At 40.2% G+C, this 14,743-nt stretch overlaps 1 long non-coding RNA gene across 2 annotated transcripts in view; it reads right to left on the reverse strand.

Moving 5' to 3' along the window:
* Window positions 1-14,743, reverse strand: part of LOC103692326 (uncharacterized) — a 59,848-nt gene that overhangs the window by 3,028 nt on the left and 42,077 nt on the right. The window contains exons 5-8 of one of the 2 annotated variants that reach the window (XR_015620178.1): window positions 13,520-13,658; window positions 5,656-5,855; window positions 4,171-4,325; window positions 1,017-1,245 (exon numbers count right to left, since the gene is read on the reverse strand). This is a non-coding gene — a long non-coding RNA (uncharacterized LOC103692326). The remainder of the gene's footprint in view (window positions 1-1,016; window positions 1,246-4,170; window positions 4,326-5,655; window positions 5,856-13,519; window positions 13,659-14,743) is intronic. The other variant, XR_015620179.1, reaches the window with a different exon arrangement.

Consider the following 14,743-nt stretch of genomic DNA (forward strand, 5'->3'; position numbering starts at 1 on the left):
TCTAGAGAGCCAAACCAAGGCTTAGCATCGGAATCAAAGGTGGTCCTACAAGGTTGACCAGCAGCCCCTGGAATTGTCTGTCAATACAAGAGCAAGGCCAGAGTAAATAGTGACGTTCACTCTACTCTAAAATTCTTCTTCTCTGTGAAGATGAGCTGCAGAGCTGAGCAGGTGTTTGGGCGTCCTGTGGAAAGTAAGGTGCTATGCATAAGGAGCATCACAAGAAATGGAGTTATGGACAGGTGGGAGGGGGAGAGAGAGAGAGAGAGAGAGAGAGAGAGAGAGAGAGAGAGAGAGAGAGCACAATGGACAAGCCCACTCCACTGAACTGCCTTAGTGAGTGGTATTTGCTTCTCATGGGTCAGATCACCTAGCTGTTCGGCTGTGAGCAGTCAATTGTCTGTGTCTTTTTATTTCCCTTTTTATTAACCTTCGTAATAAATCCCCTCCACGGGGTTGACCTCGAGTTCCCTGTGACCAGCCTGAGCATCCCTAAGCAGTGATGAGAATGAAGGCTACAAAGCTAAAGGGAGGTGCTGACCTAGAGCAGGGTCTGTCACCTCCCTGTCAGCTCTTTAGTCTTTACCCTTTGGCTGCCATCTCCTCTCTACCTAATCAATTCTAGTGTTAGAACAGATCATGAAGGCCACTCTCACTACCTCACCATAAGGGCAGGCATCCAACCCCTGGCCTTGATCTTTACTAACTCTACTTCACCTTTCTTCTTTGGAAATTTTTACCTCTCCTTTCTTGGGAAGGGTCATGATGAGTCCAACTACCCGAAAACCCTTCCCCAGGAGGCTGAGTTCTGGAAAAGTCCTCCTTCCAGCTTCTGCCTTTTTTCTTCTTCACTCAGTCAATGCGCACACACTCTGAAGCTCAGCTAATAACTTATCTCTTAAGAGGCTTCACTTTTGAAAGAGACAGAAGGCCAGAGGAACAGGTAGCATTCCTAGAGATTCGAAGAGGAACAGGTAGCATTCCTAGACTTCCTCAACCCCGCCCCTCTTACTCACTCTTTTCTGATTCCTCCTCAGGAAAGGTCTGCAGTTGTTTTCCCCTCTTTCTTCTTCACTCTGTTCTCAGAGTGGCTGATGCCTCCTTGCTTCCCGCTTCCCAGTACTGTGCTCGTCCCTCTGTTCTGCTGCTGTGTTTTCTTGTAGGATTTGCTTCCTCGTTGTCAGCACAGGATGTACTACACACTTACCTTTTAGTTCTCTTTCTACTTCTCCCATGAACTATAAGCTTCAGAGACCAAGATCTTGTTAACCCCCTATAGTAATGCAGTGCCAATCTTCTAATTCCTACTAATAAGACAACAGCTTATTCTTGCGAGTGACTGTGGCTGGCTCAATTTCTGTTAGTTCTTCCCACTAGACTACTTTTTATCATTGTTTGACTCTCTCTCTCTCTCTCTCTCTCTCTCTCTCTCTCATTATATCTTTTAAAAAAACAAAGCTCTAGTTATGTATTTCATAATCAGTGCTTGAAGTCTCATTCATTGCACAGCCAGCTGCACATCAACTTCGAATGTCACTACCCCACCAATCTCCACATTAAAACTGCTTTCCTTGCACTGGGTATCCTAGCTGTGCACTCTTTGTCAAACAGAAACAGTGTATTCTCCCGTCATTAACAAAAATCAATCATAGACCTAGAGAGATGGGTCAGTGGCTCAGTGTGGGCTATTCTTGCAGAAGACTGGAGTTGCGTTCCTGGTATCCATGTCCAGCAGCTAATAGCCACCTGGAGCTACATCTCCAGGGCACTTAAAGTCCTCCTCTGCCTCTAAGGATGTGGCCATCCTATGCACATACCCTCACATGGACACACACACAAAACAAAGTTTAATGCAAAGGTATCTTTTTTAAAATGTAAATTGTATTAAAGTGATCAACGTCGGGTTGACATGTGTTGTCAGTATCTACAACTCATGAGCAGTTCTTTGCAGTCTAATCAAAGAGCATATTATTCCAAAATTGTTTCCTGTTTCTAAATATATATTGTGATATGAGGAACAGCTTACTGAGGCTCTTGACGCAGCTTCTTCCCTACTGCAGCATTTAATATTTTCCCTACATTTTATATCATTTTCTCATCTCTCTAGTAGAATACCCCTCACAGATGGGGGGGGGGTGTTCAGACAATAGGAAAACATGAGAGAGATATAGAACAACACAAATGCTGCTCAGCCATTTACATCCAAATGTCTTGACTTGTTCCTTTGTCCTAAGAGCCTGAATGTGCATTGTATTGTTCATATACATACATGTAGTGATTATGACAGATATCTTGGTTAGGTCATCATGCTTAATTATCTGGCACATGTATTTAGTAAAAACAAAAACCTTAGTTCTTAGAAGATTTAAAATGGTGATGTGCTTATATAATAGCATCAATCACTTTAGCTGTGAGGAGCGATAAAAAGGTCTGAACTCAAGGTCAATAATGAAGCCATAAATGAGGGAGTCTGAACAACAACAAAAACAAAAAATCCCACAATCCTACATGGAGCGGTGAGAAAAGTCTCCAAAATGAAAAGGATTTGTATTCTAAAATCGAGGTTTACCTGATTCACATGTAATTTGCATCTGGGAAATCCTCCTCTCTATAATAAAGTAATCCATACGGTGTTAAGGAAAGCCAGCCCATGAACAGAAAGCATCACCTAGGACTATGAGGGAAAACAAAAGATCTCATGTTCCTAAGACCAGTGTGGGCTGACCTAAGCATAGCAGAGCTATGAATGCCCATTAGAGCTGAGTCTCCTCTGTCCTTGTAGAATGTGAGCTGCACATGGCTGTCCGTACCCCAGTTATACACTGTGTGGGGCACCTCCTAACCCTGCCATTCTGCTTTCTGTTAGGAATGTTCTTGTATTCACTGCTTCCAGCTCACCTATTGCCTCTAACAATCAGATGAATCTGAATCCCTGTTTGGTATCTCTTGAGCTGGTGGTAGGGATTTATACCTATCATCCCAGCACTTGGCAAGATGAGACAGGAGGATTGTGAACTTGAAAACAGCCTAGACTACATAGTAAGGTCAGTCCTGTCTCAAAAGGGGGGTGGCATTAAAACCATTAATATAGAAGTATTAGCTACTTCATGACCTATAAACAAGAAAAGTACTGAAACTGGGAAAACACAATAAAAGTCTTATCCGAACGTGTGTGTGTGTGTGTGTGTGTGTGTGTGTGTGTGTGTGTGTGTGTGTGTGTGTGTGTTATATGCTGCTTCTATTGCCATCACATAGTTTAGGCCTCTGCGACCTCTAAATTAGACAAGTGCCAATTCTTACTTAGCCTCCTGTCTGTTTCTCACTGATAGCATCAGTATCTTTCAATCCATCTTTCTCAGTATAGGCAATCTTTATAGAATACAGGTAGAGAATACAAATTCTAATCCATGAAGACTGTGTATATTACATATAAAAACTTCAGGAAGCTGCTGAATATAATGTTTTATACCTAGGCAAGTAAATTTTTTAAATGAGTTTTGCTACTGCTTATAGCAGACATAAGCAGATCAAGATGTTGTACCTAATGTATTTTTAGCTAGTATAAACTGCTGTAGGTGTCGTGCATTTGTACTGCTCTGTCCCAATATTCACATTTTTCTCATTGCTTTCTTACCAATAATATTTACCAATAATGCAGAAAACTCAAACCAAAATAATTTCTTCTTCCAACAAAACTAAAACCAGTAGTTTGAAAATGAGAATAAAATGTTGATTTTTATTTTAATTTTGCATTTTAGTGTTAGAATCCAGCAGGAGTTTGAGAGGCCATCTTTGCCCCTACATCCTAGAAGCCAGTCTAAAAATGAGGGCTTCAGCAAGAGAGGATGCACCTTTGGACACCACTTGGAATGAATGAAAACATATTCTTGTTTCAGTCATGAGATTAGCAAGATCTGGGTGAACCTGAAAGTCATGGGTTCTAAACCTGCCAGAGGCATTAGAGAAGCAATCAGTAAGTGTCTTGTGTTTCAGTGGTAGTTCAGTTTCTCATACTTGATGATCACAATAGTCTGTTTTTCACAGAACAATGAAATAAGAAAGGAAACCTGGAAAATGAATCGGTAGTCTTCCTCTTTGGGAAAACAGCCACTGGAAATTCAGTAGGAGTCTAGTTAGTTGTCACTCACACACACTCTTACCTGCACTTACCTCTGCTTTCTCAAAAGCTGAGTCTCCTTTTTCAGGCTTGACACATGGGTTATGAACTCAGTGCCCCCTCGAAGCCACCACCGACTACAATGGCAGTCACACTCAAATGGGAAAAATCTAATCCTCACAACCGAAAAGCTGGACTTGTCTAATCTCTGTTGGTTTTTAAACAAAAATATGAGATGCTCAAACAAATAAGAAAAAAAATCTCTGCATAGATCACAAAGAATGAAATCAATGTCCAATATACACCAGAGAGACTCAAGAAGACCAAAACTCTCTTGATCACAGATCTACACTCTTTAGAACCTGGCTCTAGTCCTTTTCAGGGTCTTCCTGTGTCCCTCTCTCCTTTGCCTGCAATCATTCATCATATTCCCATTTGTAACTAATAGGTTTCAGGTACCTCACACCAAGGGAACCTCTTCCTTCTCCCCGCCCTCCCTCCACCTCCCACTCCTTTCCACTACCCTCCCCTTCCCTTTCACAGAAATGATCCATTAGAGGAAACAGTCTGAAAAGCCTTTTAAAGAAAGCTAAATCAATTAAAATCATAATTAATGAAGGTCTCAACTTCTCAATTTTTGGCTTCAATTTGTGCTCTGGGTAACCTCAGCTTTAGGAGAAACCCCGTGGGACATCTTTTGCCTACACACTGTGTGTTTATTTCAGGTCCTTAGTTTTAGCTACTTATACACTGATAGAGACTACAAAATGACCTGATTCATATGAGAAGATAAAAAACATAGGTTATCAGGATCACATTTTAAAAGCATGATCTTGGGCTGGAGAGATGGCTCAACTGTTAAGAGCACTGACTGCTCTTCTAGAGGTCCTGCTTCAATCCCCAGCAACCACTTCTGTAATGGGATCTGATACCCTCTTCTGGTGTGTCTGAGAACAGCTACAGTGTACTCATATAAATAAAATAAATAAATTCAAAAGCATGATCTTAGATGTATAGGTAATTGTAGCCAGAGTGATCTAAGACTTTGATCCAGCCCACAGCTTCCCTTCTTGTAAGCCTCTGTAACCCTCTGTATTCTTTAACATGTAGTGCAGCTTGCAGATGGCTCATGGCTGCAGACCGTTCCAATGTGACTCTGGGTAGTTCTGTATGTATACTTTAACGACACTACTCCAAGTATCCCATCACTGGAAGAAGGCAAACAGATCCACCTTGGGTCTGAGGCACTGAGCAAACTGTTCTTACAAAAATAAATACATACATAAAATGTGCATGCTTCGGTGGATAAACGTGTACGTCTTATCCAAATATCTAGAATTGACCATTCCTGGTGAGTTTCAAAGACTATCCAACTTGTTTCTGTATTCAGAACACCTAGCATCAATTGAGTGTTTAGTAAGCACCATGGAGTACATGAATGAAGTTCTATCTGTTCTGTGTCTTTATGACAGTCTGAGAGGTAGGGCCATGGCTGATCTGCCTGCCATATCCCAGCATACCCCTCAACCATAACTTACAATCCTCTGCTTGGAAGTTTCCTGAACCAATGACCCAGGACTACTATATTCTGCAAGCATCTGTAGGATATATGTGTATTGTATGTTACGGCTCTTTGTCTGCTTTAGTGTCTTTCATCCAAGATGGGAGACTCCTGACGCATCATCGGTGTCTGGCTCCAGTCACCAGGTCCAGCTACTCCCTGTGAGAGCTAAAAGATCTGAAAGATAGCATTAAGTGAAGAAGTGGTTGAATGAGTGAGTCTTGAAATAGACAGGCTGCCACCATTGCAAGTGTCTTCTGATCTGCACTAAACACACTTATCACAATAAGGATACAAACATCAGGGGTGTACCTCTGCTGAGCCCTCATCAGTGACCTCTCCAGAAAAAAAAAAAAAAAAAAAAAAGACTGAGCGTGATGAAGTTATAGCCAGAGTACTTCTGAAACAAAAAGTCACCTTCTAAAATTTTTTTGCAATAAGACCTATTCAGCACTAGGATTTCCCCTCCTCTATGACCCACACTTAAATAGTCATGCACCCGGAGAATATTCCCTTCCCAAGCTTTCCCTGCAGCTGCGCCCTCTGCTACTCGGAAGCCCATTCACAGTGCCAGGACTTGTGTCCCGCTCTCAGCTGCGACAAAGGGGCTTCCAACTTTGTCCCCAGCACAACTAAGCATGGAAGCGTTTTGTGAAATTAAGCACCGATGAATTAGTCTGCCGTCCCCAGTATTTTCTGCTTTGGGAACGCTGAAAGGTTTAAACAGTGGCTGATGTGGTGTGGGTTACAGTACAGAGGATAACAGTCATCTCTAGTGCAGAGTGCAGGACTCAGCAGTAGGAAACCCTTCTGGCATTCCTGTGTCCTCTATAATCTGTGACACTTTGGGGAGTCTGGAAATTGTTTCTCTGCCGAAGAACGGAGGGCTGGGGGGAGTACGTCTGCTCACCTTCGAGCAAGCACAAAAGCGCCATTCCCTCATCCAGTAAAACACTAAGATTAGCTCTTTTATCGCCAATTTTCCACTCTCCTCGCCTACTTTGTAAACACGGCATGGATGACTTTGCTTCTTATCAGCCACAAATGGAATCTGCCTTTGTTGAAGCCCTGTCAATCAGCAGGCTTTCTGTGTGTAAACTCAGTGATATGCCCAACTGAGAAAAGACAGGCTTCCCATTACCCTTCTGTGTTAGACACACACACAGGCGCGCGGGCGCGCGCGCACGCACACACACACACACACACACACACACACACACACACACACACTGAAAAACCAAAAGGACTCTTACTTACACTATAACCTGGAGTTCATTTACTGGGCCTGACAGAATGAGTTGAGAAACCCACGGAGGTCAAGATGATTACCATTTGGATAAAAGGGCATTTTGCCTGTTAGGCTCTAGTTAGAGAACGCCTCTGTAATCACCCTGTCTGTGTCTACCATGTCATGTAAACACTAACATTAGCTGCAGCCGAGGTGGCCTCCCTTTCAGTCAACAGCTTTATCTTTGATTAAAAACAAAAAGGTGAAATCCAGCAATTTGAACTGTCCATGAGACTCTTCTCTTCACTGGTACAGCTGCTGGATTGCGACATTCCCAAAGGGACCTTGACTTGATTTCCCTTTAGAACCCTTTTGCTGTTCCTTTTCAAAGCATATGACAGACAGCTCCCTTGCACATTAGGGCACTCTTGGGACCAACGCATTAGATGTAACAGAGAAAGCCCTTGATGGTCAGGGAAGGAGGAAGCCTTCTGATTAAAGAACCATCTCCACGGGGCTGGGGATTTAGCTCAGTGGTAGAGCGCTTACCTAGGAAACGCAAGGCCCTGGGTTCGGTCCCTAGCTCCGAAAAAAAGAACCAAAAAAAAAAAAAAAAAAAAAAAAAAAAGAACCATCTCCACGCCCTAGGAAAACGCCTTCCTCAGAGTTGGACACTAACCTTCTTCCTTTTCTCTTAGGTTGACCCCACATTGTTAATCCCAAGAGCATTTTCTAGAGAAAATGTGGCCCACTCTTGTTGCTGATCCAGGTAAATAATAAATTGGAAAGTTATAAGAAGCTCTGAGCATGTCCCTAAAGACCATATGTTTTAGGGAAAAGGGATGCATGATAGGAGATAGAGTAGGGAAAGAGAAAGGAGCAATGATGTCATTGTATTATAATTTCAAATAAAGTTTAAAATGTATACCTCGATCCCTATCTTTTCACGTAGAGAAACCACCTCTGTTTTCATAGCTCCATTGTCTTCCCTACCCACACAAATCCCCTATCTTCAAATCTCCAGTGGCCCCCAGTCCCCAATCCCAGCTGGCGTAAGGTATATTCCAGTATTATGAGTGTTCATAGCATTGCCAAGTTTTATGTGCTGGTATCTGTTTAGCCTTTTTTTTCTGATCTACTTAAACTAATCTTACCTTATAATTGCTTCTTGATTTCCACCTCACTCTGAGCTTACTCAGAAGACTTTTGTCACCATCTTTTCACCAGCAATATTTAGCCTGGGGCAGAATCGTGGAATGAACGGATCTTTAGAAGAATGGAGAACACCTCAGAAAGAATGCCACTGACTCCCAAGGCCACTGCGGTATTTATATTAAGCACTGTGGAGATGTGCATTAGCAATGCTTCATGTTTGTCTCAGCAAGTCACTTGAGAATTTTCCATGGAGCTGACTTAACCCTCAGGTTAATTTCAAGATCAAATGTTATTTATTACATTGTTCTTACATCCTTGTTAGGACTGTATTGTCTGGTTATGATGAGGGAGATCTTGAATGAAGTTATATCTAAAAATAAACTGTGAGCACTTGAGTTTAAGTGAGGCCGGAGAAGGAGAGCCCAAGATCACTTCAGACATCAGTGCTATGTGTGGGAGATTCCTTAAAAAGACTCTGGAGGGGGCTGGGGATTTAGCTCAGTGGTAGAGCGCTTACCTAGGAAGCGCAAGGCCCTGGGTTCGGTCCCCAGCTCCGAAAAAAAGAACCAAAAAAAAAAAAAAAGACTCTAGAGGAAAAGATAGGCATCTTATTATTTAAAAAAAAAAAACAATAGGAACGTAGGAACGTATTGGATACTAACTGTCCAAAGCTGTAAAATTGATTTCTAGATATCAAGACAACTTGCAGACTTGGTGTCAAGAGAAATAGACATCTCCAGTGGGAAACAGGCGAAGAAAGAGATCTCTAAATGCTGCCGTGAGGAGACAGGAGGTAGACCAGTTCTTCTCGACTGCTGCTGGAATGGTGATGTGTTCAACCCGGAAAAAAGACTTCAAGCCAGAGGTCAGATTTTATATAAAATCATCCCCAAGCAGATCATGGAGCTAAATGACACGTAAAAGATTATGAACATTCAGAAGAAAACGCTTATGAAGAGCTTCATGACCATGAGCAGGAAAATGGCTATATGCGATAGCAAGAATATGATCCATAAAAGATAAAAGGAATTTTGAACAATGGAAGCTGCACCTGTACAGGAAAATACTGGAGTGAAACCTGTTACTTTATGTTAGCTTAAAAATTAAGAATTTCAAAGCTAAAACTGATAACTCAATATTTGGTTCTTTCGTGAGTAAATGTATAAATGTCAACACAACTGATCACTGAACTTACTTAATATTGTGACATTTGTTGGTGTGAAAGGGAGAAAAATCACTTTTCCTTCACCCGAGGCAAAATAAGTAAAAATTTGCTTCAATTCAATACATCTTCATACTATCTAAGCTTCCCAAATCAGAATTAGAGAGACAATCTGATAAGTTTTCAGAAAAAAATATGCTTATCAAAAATCATTTTCTCTAAATATCATAAAATATCCTTCCTCCTCTTGTGATTCTGCTGTTCAGCTTTGGCCTTAAGATCTCAGTCAGAACCATAAAAAAAATAATTAAATAAACAAGCTTAAGAAGACTTACAAAAAAGGAAGCAAGTTAGCTCTAGTAACAGATAAGGAAACCATCTGTATCCATTTTAAACACTTGGAATTCTCATCTGATGAGCCTAGTGTCTAGATCAGCACTAAGGTTTTTCACTGTCCGTGTCTGACCTGCCCAATCAATCTTCAATGAACGTTGGATGCTCTGCTCACAGCATTGTGGAGACTTGATGTTTGTTTCTGGCCATTAGTCAGAGAAGATGGCTTTAATTCAATTAGTGAAGGGGGTATTCCCATCTCAGGCTCTCAAGCTTCCTGGCTTTGACCTTATGTCCAAGCACAGCCTTCAGACCTCTCAATGGACAAACAATGTATTCCACCCGAGTAGAATTCTCCTATAAAACCATATTGGCATATTGTATTCTTCGTGGAAGTGGTAAAATACTAATTCTAATTCAGCAATAATACAGACATTTTAAAAGTTTGCTTTTCGTCTTACATTGTTTTTTAATATATGTTTCGCATCTTTCCAGGAGTTTCCCCATATATTATCTTAAATTTTACAAAAATACCTGGCTTATCCCTTGTCTTCATCCAAAGTGTGTAATGTATCCTACTGGAGGCTGGGTCTCACTGAAAGTGGTGTCTCTCTGGCGACTGTGTCCTTCTGAAGGATGTGTCCCACTGGAGACTGTGTCTCACTGGAGAACATGTCTCTCTGGAGACTGTGTCCCACTGGAGACTGTGTCTCCCTGGAGGACGTGTCTCTCCCGAGGCTGTGTCTTCCTGGAGGATGTGTCTCACTAGAGATCATATCTTTTTCAAAAGACTAATTTGGCCTTGTTTTCCTATATTGCACCTTCATTTTCCATCTCGTTTAAAAAAAAATCCTCTTTGCATTTTTCCAGTTCATTATGTTATTGCATGGAAATAACTTTATTTCTAACACAGGAACTATAGCTCATTAATTTTCAATATTCGTATTAAATAGTAGACATATATAAAACTATGAGTATTTCTTGAAGCTCAAATATTCCACACAAATGATAAAATCCTCATCGTTGTCATCCATAATCAGTTCAGAGTTCGTTGATTTTATGTCTTATTTGTTTATACCATGACCTTTTAAAAAGAGCACTTGATTACTAGTGGTCATAGTATAGACTTGCTTGGGGACATCTCTCACTTACAACTTTAACTTAATTGGCTTTTTTTTTGTCAGTTCTCTCCACATACTGGCATTTTATTGTCCATATTTTCATAGACCTATCGATTGTCATGTGTCCTGACCTTAGGAATGTGTCCCAAGTCGATTCTGCAAATCCTGCTGCCTTGGCTGGAAATGGAGATTCATCTCTACAATTCTGCCTCCGTCCCTTAGGACACCATCATCCTCTATGCCACGTTCACAGAGCTGCATAGGTGGAAACCTTTCTTCAAGTTTTCTAGTTTTGATAGATCTTCTAAACTTCCCTGTGAGCTAAGCAATACATTTCGATGACATTCCCTCTAATATAGTCCAGTTGGCTAAGTCCGAGTCTCTATAGGATTCTTTCTCTGTCAGACCAGGAGCAGTTGTAAGGCTAAGACTACTTTAAGATTGTCATGTCACTAATACTTTAATTTTGTTTGATATTCCTTGAGCAGTTAGAAGGTTTTTTCTTTATCTTTTGAGAATTTAGCGTCTAATTAATATCTGTTAATTAGACTCATCCTGCTTATTTTGAAATCAAGGTCTCTTATGTTGCTTCCCATCAAGCTGACTGAATGGTACGAAATAAAATGAGTAACAACTTCTATACATTTCTACATTATTCTTTCAGTCTCTTCTTATCTGTGTTTTACTAATGTTGGTGCTATGCTATTTGATATTTGGTTTATAAAATACATTTCTTCACATGTCGTGATTGTGCCATTAATGTAATACCATCTACTATTAATTGAAAAGGTACTTTAAGAGAGAAAATATTCTTGGTGCTTACTTTTTTTTTGGAATTTTATATGGAAGATCTGAGGGTGGTGGTGGTGGTGGTGGTGGTGGTGGTGATGGTGGTGGTGGTGGTGGTGGAGGTGGTGGTGATGGTGGTGGTGATGGTGGTGGTGGTGGTGGTGGTGGTGGTGGTGGTGGTGGTGGTAGAGGTGGTGGTGGTGATGTGTGCGTGCATGCATGCATGCGTGGGTGTGTGCGTGCATGCATGTGCATGATGTATTTCTGAATCTGATGACTATATATTCTGATGTAATGAGAAGAAATTTTTTAGTACTGATTTCCTTCTAATTATCTGTCTGCTTATAAGTGCCCAGAGGTTAGACTAGAACAATAATATACTTCCCATCTAACACTCAGCATTTTCAAATGTGAACAGAGAGCAGCCACCATGCTTTGAAGCTGTGTCCCCGATATACTAGTTTCAAATGATATTTTATCATCCCTGTTAAGCTTAATTGAGACAAGCCAAATTTAATCTCCGGTAAATTCATGATCATCAATGAAATAGTCCAATACCCCCTGTCTTTATTATGTTATAAATCATGGTGGGAAAACTGAGACCACTGCTCTAACCCACAGGAAAAAAGATCACATTGAGTCCAAGAGGTCCAGCCTTGCAATATGCCCATGATATAATTAGTGAGTTAATTCTGTGTTACTGATTAATTGAAATAAATATATTTTGAGGCCTTTGTTCTTTCCAGTTATAGCCCTAAGCTCTGTTTAGGCGTGTTTCATTTGTATTGGCTGAGAATCTCCCACTTTAGAATGTCACTTTGCCTTCTGATTTCTCTAATTTATTTTTATGCCTGGAATTTCTTTTATAATGTTCTGATCATTCATTGTCACCATTTTAGGTCCCTTATGTTCCTTGCCTCACCCTGTACTTAGTACTTTACAATGCTGCCTGGAGAACGGCATATGACAAACTGTGGTTTCTGGGATACTTCCTAGACCATTTACTACCAAATTTGTTTAGGGTTTTTTTTTCCCTCAGTTCTATAGTCCATAGCTATTGTTTTCTTTTGCCCAATAAGTCAGATGGAGCTCATAAAATTTATAGAGCAAGAAGTACATTTAAAATTACTGACCCATGTAGAGCTATATTATTTTCTCACTATTCCTTTGCTGAAATATCTGTGACCAAGATGCTAGGATAGATGCTAGTAATGTTAATTGCCACCTAGTCACTCAGTGTTGGAAATATTAAAAAGGTTACTGACATCTTGATAAACCATTAAATCAATTAGAATTATAGGTTTATATACCTATAAACCTTTCTACTGAGTGAAGAAAGGCACAGTAAGAACGAAAAATAAGCCTGACATATGCCTAGTCAATATTTTAACATGAAAAATATGGATATTTTTCTTTCAAATTGAAAGTGTTTTCTAGATAATATTCTTCCACTATTTAAACAGATCTCTATGTTAGCAACTCAAAAAGTCCTATGTGATTATAGACTACTCAGAAATAGTAGACATGTGTGTACCCTTGGGTATCAACTGCTCCAGTCTTCTAGATTGTAAACAAAGAAATATTTGATTATACTTGAATAAAAACCATAACAGACATATTTCAAAGAAAATTAATGATCAATTTATAAGAGATTCATTATTAAGACCTTACTGCTGAAGATACCGCACAGCCTCACACACAAGTTGTGGGAGGATCCAACTGGGTGTGACCTAACAGTCTTCTCCCTGAGGACTAGCTCTTACAGTACCAGAAGGTGCTATGCAAACTGCCAAGAGAAAGATGCTTCCAAGCTGTAAAGTCTCTGCACTACAATGACCAGCAGGCAAGATAGCCCCAGTGATGTCATAGTGGTACACTTATCTGTGAGTCACCAGCAGCTATCAAATTGAACTTAAGGCTTGCACAAAGGAAGAAATTCATGCCTGGTACTGATAAAAGTAGGTTTATTATATAATGGTTTCTTAAGGCATTATAGCTTCTCACTGCATTCTAAATATTTATCCTTGTGCTCACCAAAAAGTACAGCTCTTACCTGATTTTAAAATAGCCTCGTTTTGCAGCATATGGAGACTGTTGCAAAAGTATATAGTAGGCCAAGATTCAGAAGGCAACTGATGTTAAGGTGTGCAACCCTGATCGCTGCAACTCCTACACCTAAGAATCAAGGAACCCTGAAAAATGGGGTAGAAATACTGTTTTAAAAAATAAGAAAGAAAAGAAATATAGAGCCAGGATGCCTGATCCTAGAGTGTTTTCTAGACATGACAGGGAACCTACACCCATAAAATCTCAACAATATGGTAGCATGAACGGTCCTGTATAATGGTAATACCAGTCAGCATGCCGGTGTGGATGGGACAAATCTCCTAAGGACCCGCCCCTAGAGTTACTTGCATGATAGCTACTGAAAGAGCATAACTGAATTTTTCCCAAGGACAACACCTACGGTCAGGTTGCACAATTCCAAGTAGTAGATCCTAAACACATATGCATATGAGCATCACTACATAGACATGTGTATACATTTATTCAGTTATATGTATATATACATATATGAGAAGGAGAGGTCATAAATTTGAAAGAAAGTAGAGGGTGGGAAGAGTTGGAAGGATGAGAGATAAAAGCAGAAATGGTGAAAATATGATAGCCATGCAGGAAATTCTTTTCAAAGTAAAATTGTTCAATTTAAAAAGGTTTATCATTATAAGACATATGTATTTTTACATCTTGTTCTGTTATGTGCTGCATGCCAATTTAATTTTCTTAACACACAAGAATCACGAAGTTGATACACATTATAAGATTAAGAAAATGAGCCATTACCTCAGGAACAGAATCAAATAATTAAGCCCTGACCTACTTTATACTTTTCCCTTAGATATGCTGAGTACTTCAAGAAGGTTGGACCACACACGTTTTCTAAAGATCGTCAGGGTTCCTGGTTTAAGACAGAATTCTAGGATATATCAGGGAATAAACATGAAGGCAAAAGAGTTGCCACTGTAGAATGGGTTAAATTTTGTAAGGACTTCAGATCTCTCTTCATCATTCTTTCAGAGAGCAGGAAAGTATCCATGCTGTTGTATCCTGGATACTGTAATTGCCATGTTTCTATTCAAAACTGAAGTCACCTAGTTGCACAGTGCAGCTCATATCTACACATAGATCTAGAAATATACAATGGTGAATATTCACAGTCAGATAGGAAGGAACTGCCTTTGCCACTTGTGCTGTGAGCTTACTGAGTGCTTCTTTG

Source organism: Rattus norvegicus, chromosome 5 (genome assembly GCF_021556685.1).
Source record: "Rattus norvegicus strain SHRSP/BbbUtx chromosome 5, alternate assembly SHRSP_T2T, whole genome shotgun sequence".
Classification (NCBI taxonomy): domain Eukaryota; kingdom Metazoa; phylum Chordata; class Mammalia; order Rodentia; family Muridae; genus Rattus; species Rattus norvegicus.